Source organism: Sarcophilus harrisii, chromosome 1 (genome assembly GCF_902635505.1).
Source record: "Sarcophilus harrisii chromosome 1, mSarHar1.11, whole genome shotgun sequence".
Taxonomy (NCBI): Eukaryota; Metazoa; Chordata; class Mammalia; order Dasyuromorphia; family Dasyuridae; genus Sarcophilus; species Sarcophilus harrisii.
This window is the reverse complement of record NC_045426.1, coordinates 303,765,555-303,772,184: the sequence shown is the minus strand read 5'-3', so window position 1 is coordinate 303,772,184 and position 6,630 is coordinate 303,765,555. Positions and strand designations below refer to the sequence as shown.

The following is a 6,630-nucleotide window of genomic DNA, read 5'->3' as shown; positions in this document are numbered from 1 at the left end:
CATAACCCCCCAACAAAAAGAAAGGAATGAGAGTGGGAGTGAAGGTAGTTTCTCATCTTTTTTTGGGGGGGGACAAGATAACCATTATAATTTCAGACTATTTTCCTTTCTTAACACTTTCTTTTAATTGCACATGTTTAACCTGTATCAAAATGCTTGCTGTTTTAGGGAGGGGAGAAGGGAGGAGAGGTAGAAAAATTTGGAATATAAGGTTTTGCAAAGGTGAATGTTGAAAACTAAGCTATCTTTGCATGTATTTGGAAAAATAAAAATTAAATACGTGAGACAGAGACAGACAGATAGATAGATACAGAGAGACAGAGACAGAGAACCTGGAAAAAAAAATTTTTTTTAATTTCTTTTGATTTCAACAAAATGAAAAGTCACCAGTAAGTTAAGATGGAGTAGGCAATTTGAGATTTTTTTCTTGGTCCAAAGCTGGGTCACACACCCAGCTATTAGCTCTGGACCAAAAAAAAAAAAAAAAAAAAAAAAAAAATTGTCAAATTATCTTCTTTCTCCTAAGCTCCTTCCCCATCCACACCCAAACTACCTGCCCTCTGCTTGGGGACTGAGGCCCTGAGGGAATAGTGAACCTTTTTCTTCCCAACTCTTTCTGCCCTTCCTTCTTAAAGCACAGTTGAATATCCATAAGTAAGCATCCAAAACTGAGTCTGAGGGAGAAGGTGAAAACAGAAGGATAGCCCCTGCCAACCCAAGTGGCTTGCCACCTCAGCCTAGCAAGCAAGCAGGTACACTTAACACCCTATTGAGGTGGCCAGCCTGCATCCAAGCTAACACTGGCAAACTAAGAACTAACTCCCAAACGAGGAAGACCTGAATTCAGAATCCCACGAGATATACTGTGTGATCCCAAACCAGCTACTTAATCCCAATTCCCCAGGGCAACTTCTCAGACCTATTAACAAGAAAATTAGGTGCCAATGTACAAGGTAGAACAAGTTTTCCTCACTGGTCCAGTAAATAAATTCTAGATCACTGATAAAACATTATCTCTGCTAGGGTTGGCTCATAGATCAGCACTCTCCAAAAGTGCTATTAATCTCTCTTGTGTATCAAGTAATCCCCTCATCAAAAACTTTATATGAGCTTGTGGTTTATCCTTCTAAGAGATGTAATGTAGTTCTCACATTTTCTTGGCTTAGAGTGAATTACAAAGGACAGAATCTGAAATCTTGATTTGATTCATCTCTCAACTAATTTCATGGGCTCATCAAACCACTTGGGATTCCTAAATCATAGATTGAAGGTGACTCTGAAAGGGAAGAGGGCATCTAAACTCAAACTCCCATCGTTTTATAGATGAGAATTAGGGCAGATTAAGTTGCCCAAAGTCACACAAGAATTAAGCTTCACCAGTTTTGTACACAGTCCCCTGAATTTGCCAGAGCAAATATTCACTCTTACCACAGTTCAATTCAATTAAATTCAATCCAATGTATGTGTATTAAGCAAATTATATGTCTGTTTTCCTCCTCAATCCCTGTGTGATTTACAAAGACACAAGGAGTTTACAATCAAGAACGTTGTAGTAGCAAAATAACTGTATGGACATGTATACATATATTGTATTTAACTTATACTTTAACATATTTAACATGTATTGGTCAACCTGCCATCTGGGGGAGGAAGTAGAGGGGGAGGAGGGGAAATATTGGAACAAAAAGTTTTGCAATGGTCAATGCTGAAAAATTACCCATGCATATATCTTGTAAATAAAATAATGCTGTAGTGTAATTAAATACTTGGGGCCTTCTCTCTTACTTCAAGATGATCATGAAAATTATATACAGTCAAATCCCTTCCATATAAGAGACTCCCCCCCACCCCCTGCCCCATTGTGGGTTTTGATATGTTTCTCAAGTCAGCATAAGAAATTAAATGGGAATTTTGGGGGAGTTTTGAGGAAGCTAAAGATGGCATGTGAAAGGGCCTGCAGATGATACAGGAAAAATATATGTATAGCATTGTAATACATCCCAATAATTCAGACTTCTCTGGTACAAAGGGAGGGGGGCCAAAAATCTTCTTATGGATTTTCCAGATCACAGGGATACCATGCCTCTAATTTCCTCCATGTGGAAGGGATTAACTGTATAGTCCTACTGGGTTACTCCCATGGAGCCTTCTCTCTTTAAAGTAGCCAAATTATAATTCTGGAATACATACATACATACACAACACACACACACACACACACATACATATATACAGACAAGTGTATTTTTTGAGACAAGTTAATGAGATATAAGCTAAGGTTCTGTTTTTTCCATGAGGTTATGTTTTTTTTTTTTTTTTCATCTTCCAAGATCAAATTGCTATAAAGAAAAGGAATTCCTGGATCCTTCATTAACCCCCTATTTTTGTTATCCTCTGATACCCCATACCTTTACATTATATAATAAGTGTCAATAAAAATTAGCATTATGTGCTTACTAGTAATTGCCAATCACTGAGGGCAATAGAGACCATTGTCCTCCCTTCCCTGCCTTCAAAAAGCAATTAATGCTTTCAAACAGGACAAAATGTATAGAAAATAAAGTAAAAATTTAGAAAAAGGCATCACTTACTAGGTATATACCAACTTATATGATACCACATATACTTATATGGGTACACCAAATAGCCTTGCATCAATGTCCATTGTAAAAATATGGTTAATGTTTAATATAATCCAAAAGGAGAGACCATGAAAAGATTATAAATCTAAGTACTGGCCATAGTTCCAGCAAATAACAGATTATCTTGATTTGTAGGAAAATAAAATTCAATAAAAACCAGTTGAATTGGTTCTTGCTCTCCTTAGACCTTCATTTGGAACTCAGGCAATGTTTTTGGATTTTGTTTTCCATTGTAAAATATACATATTTAAAGATTAGACCTATAAAACACATTTAAAGCTGTTGTGAGACACTTGACGTGTTGCAAATGTGAAGCATACAATCAAATCTGTTGCTATCCAGTTTCGCACACAGGTTTGATTATTTCAAAATCTGATCAAATAAAATTAGCCTTTTCACATTACTTGGATGGGAGGGGGAATTGGGTGAATTTCTTCCCTTAATTACTCTTTATTGTAAAGACATTCTCCAGACATTCTCCAATTTGGATTTCTAATTAGATGCCTACTTAAATGTAACAGAACAATCTAAGGCATGTTAGCATTATTAACTTGAAACTAAGGTTTAAGGGAGGCAATTTCTAAAATAATCTAGCTTTCCCATTCATCTAGTTTCTATAAGTTATTATTTGTCCTGTATAATAGCCTGCTTATTGTATATATTTATTTGTTTCATGTCTTCATCAGCATCATCTGTAAGCCACTTGAAAGAGATTTTCTTTTACCTTTTTGTATCCCCAGCAATGGTGCCTCTATGTAGTAGGAAAATATTGATTTCAAGAGAGGTTTGGGCAACTGGGAATTAAAGGAAACTGTCTTTTGTGTTTCTGTACTTCCAATCTTTTCCTTCCTCTCCTTCCTTGAGGTCATCTCTTCCAAGTTATTTCTGAATCTTCCTCTTTTGCATATCTTTTTTCTTTCTCCTTTCCTCCCTTCTCTAATCTCCCTTCTTTCCCCATATCTCTTTCTCTCCCCGCCCCCTTCTTTCTCCCTCCCATCCTTTTCCATATACCCTTCTTTCCTCTTTCCTCTCCCCCTTTTCCCCTCTTCTCTCCCTTCTTTTCCCCTCTTCTCTCCCCTTCTCTTTCTCCCTTCTCACCAACTTCTCTTTTTCCCCTCTCCTTCCCCCTTTTTCCCCTCCCTCCCCCTTCTCTCCCCTCTCCCTCCTTCCCTTCTCTTTCCCCCTTCTCTCCCCACTTCTCTTCCCCCCTTCTTTCCCCTTTTCTCTTCCTTTCCCCTCTTCTCCTTTTCTCTCTTCTTCCCACTCTCCTCTCCTTCCCCCCTCCCCTCTCCTTTTCCCTGTTCTCTTCCTCTTCTCTCCTTCCCTCCTTTTCCCTCTTCTCTCCCCCCTCTTCTCTTCCCCTCTTCTTTCCCACCTCCCCTCATTTTCCCTCTTTCCTCACCTCTCTCCCCCCTCTTCCCCTCTCCTCTTTCCTCTCCCCTCTTTTTCCTCTTCTCTCCCCCTTCTCTCCTTTCCCTTCTCTTTTTCCCTTTCCTCTCCCCACTCTACTTACCTCCCTCATCTCTCCCCCTTCTCCTTTACTTTCCCCTCTTCTCCCCCTTCTCTCCCCCCCTTTTCCCCTCTCCCCTCTTTCCTCCCTTTTTCCCCTCTCCCCATCCCATGAACCAAAGTAGAAGGCCGTGAACCAAGGAAATTAAACAGTAGAACTAAAAAGACTGAATTTTCAGAATTTATTGACAGGTGGCATTGTTCAGTAGCAGGCTCCTGTTTTGTGGCAGTCACCATAGGTGTGCATCTTGGTGGAAATGATTTTGCTGTTTCATGATGGTCAGAAGATCCAGATGAATTTGGTTAAATTCTCAAGCAGGAGTTCAGGTGGAGTTTTGCTATTTGCTGTCTTAGTATCTTCTTCTTCCCCTGCGAGAATATCTCCTGCGAGAATACCCTGAGCAGGGAGGGATGACAGGGAAGTTTAAACAAAAATAGAGAGATGTTTACTCCCATAATTCTAAGACCCTTGGTATAAACTCATTTCTACAACACTGCATCTAGGTGCAGTGATTTGCACCCCCCTCCCCAATAATCTAAGATTTTAGGGACATTTCCTCTCTATTAAGGGGTCTAGGAGCAGTAACTGCAAAACCACTATTACCTCTCCAGCCCAAACAATTACCTCTCCTTCTTCCTCTTCTCCTTCTCGAATGTCTCCGGCTTCTCCTGTATGTCCTCCTTCGTCTTCCTCTGCTTCGTCTTCTCCTCCGGCGTCGGTATCTGCTCCTACTCCGGCTCCTGCTGCGTCGTCTATATCTTGCCATTTTTGACTGTGGTTGTGATTGAGGTCTTTTTATTTATGTTTCACAGCAGTGGGAGCACCACTCTGGGGTTGAGCCAGCCAACCTGTGACCTGGTGGTAGGTGTGTGGGCTTGTGGGTCAGGGTGGACCCCCATCTCTCTTATAGGCAACCGAGGGGCAACAGCCATTGTGATGCTTTCCAATGGCCTTGCCCTGATAGGCTGCTTATGGACACCATCCCTGACATATGCCCATATAAGGACGATTGATGGAAGATGGAGAGGGCCATGGTTCTGATGAGGGAATAATGCTTGTACCACTTACTTCCCTCACTGGGTGGTTTTAATGAAAGCCCTTTTATTTGCTATGTCAGTGTTAATGACTAACGTTTTCATCACCGTCATCATTATAATATCAGACTGATCAATCAATCAATTAAAAAGCATTTATTAAGCATCTTCTACGTGCCAGACACTATTAGGCACTGGAGATGAAAATACTAAGAAGGAAACAAGATCGTACTTTCAAAGAGCCAGATGGAAGAGTAAATGAGATGACCTCAGTTGGATTGAAACTCTAGGACAGGTACTCTCTAAGAATGATCCCCTAAAGATACACCAGCTGGCTTCAGGGATCCAAAATTTAAATCCCACAGAAAAACATGTGCTTCTCAAAAATAGGGGAGGGAGATCTTTTCTGCTGCAGATTTGAAGCTGTATTAAAAAGCACAAAAATTAATGCTTTTTTCTTTTTAAATAGTGTTTTATTTTTCTAATTACATGTAAAGATAGTTTTCAACATTTATTTTTGTAAAACTTTGTGTTCCAAGTTTTTTTCCCTTTCTGCCTTACCTTTCCCCTCCCCAAAATAGCAAGTAATCTAATATAGCTTAAATAAGTGCAATTCTTTTAAATATGTATTTATATTTGGATCAAAAGAAAAAAAAAAAAACAAGGCTTTTTTCAATGTGACTCTAATCCATGAGGGATATAAAGATGGGGAAGAAATGAGGGAAAATTCAAAATGCCTTGAATTTGGTTGTTTTCTTGTCTTTTTGAGTGTAAGACTAAAGACCTCTGATAAAATTCTCTTTTTTAGAGTCTTCTGTAAATCTAAAAAACTGTAGGGTAGTCACAGCCATGAAGATGTTTTGGGTGGGATATAGAAATTGAAAGAGTCTCATATTAAACAATACTTAGCAGCATAGATTGATCATCATAGATTTAAAACTGGAAGGAATCTCAGAGACTATTCTAATCCCACCACTTCATTTTCCAGATAAAGAAACTTAGACCTAGGTAGCAAGGCAAGTGACTTCAAGATCACACAAGGCAGTATCAGCTGTGCAATCTGAACCCAAGTTCTCTCCTCCCAAAGCCAGCTCTCCAATTGGCTATTCATGAAAGCTTCCTTCAGACTGTGATGATTCTTTACTTTTATTCACTTGTATATACCCTTCAATAATGAATGCAGTTTATAATCCACCTACATGTTCTCTTGTGCAACTCTCATCCATGATAAATCATCTGATAAATCTTCCACGAGGAGTCCCCCAACATGTCAGTAGTTTTCTTCTGGATCTCTTGACATTGCTTGGATACCAATGGAGCGTATAGACTGTACACTGAGTTAACCCTTGATGTTACTTTATAATTGTAAATCAAAACATTTTATCAATAAAATACTGTTTTAAATGCACAAAGGAGTTTGCTCTTGAATTCTTCTGTAAAGTGA

At 39.2% G+C, this 6,630-nt stretch overlaps 1 long non-coding RNA gene across 1 annotated transcript; it reads right to left on the bottom strand.

Annotated features, from left to right (window-relative positions):
- Positions 1-4,316: 4,316 nt before the first annotated feature.
- Positions 4,317-5,047, bottom strand: LOC100919926. Its single transcript, XR_147589.4, has 2 exons — positions 4,777-5,047; positions 4,317-4,548 (listed from the first exon to the last, which is right to left on the bottom strand). It is a non-coding gene; the product is annotated as an uncharacterized LOC100919926 (long non-coding RNA).
- Between the last annotated feature and the right edge of the window lie 1,583 nt (positions 5,048-6,630).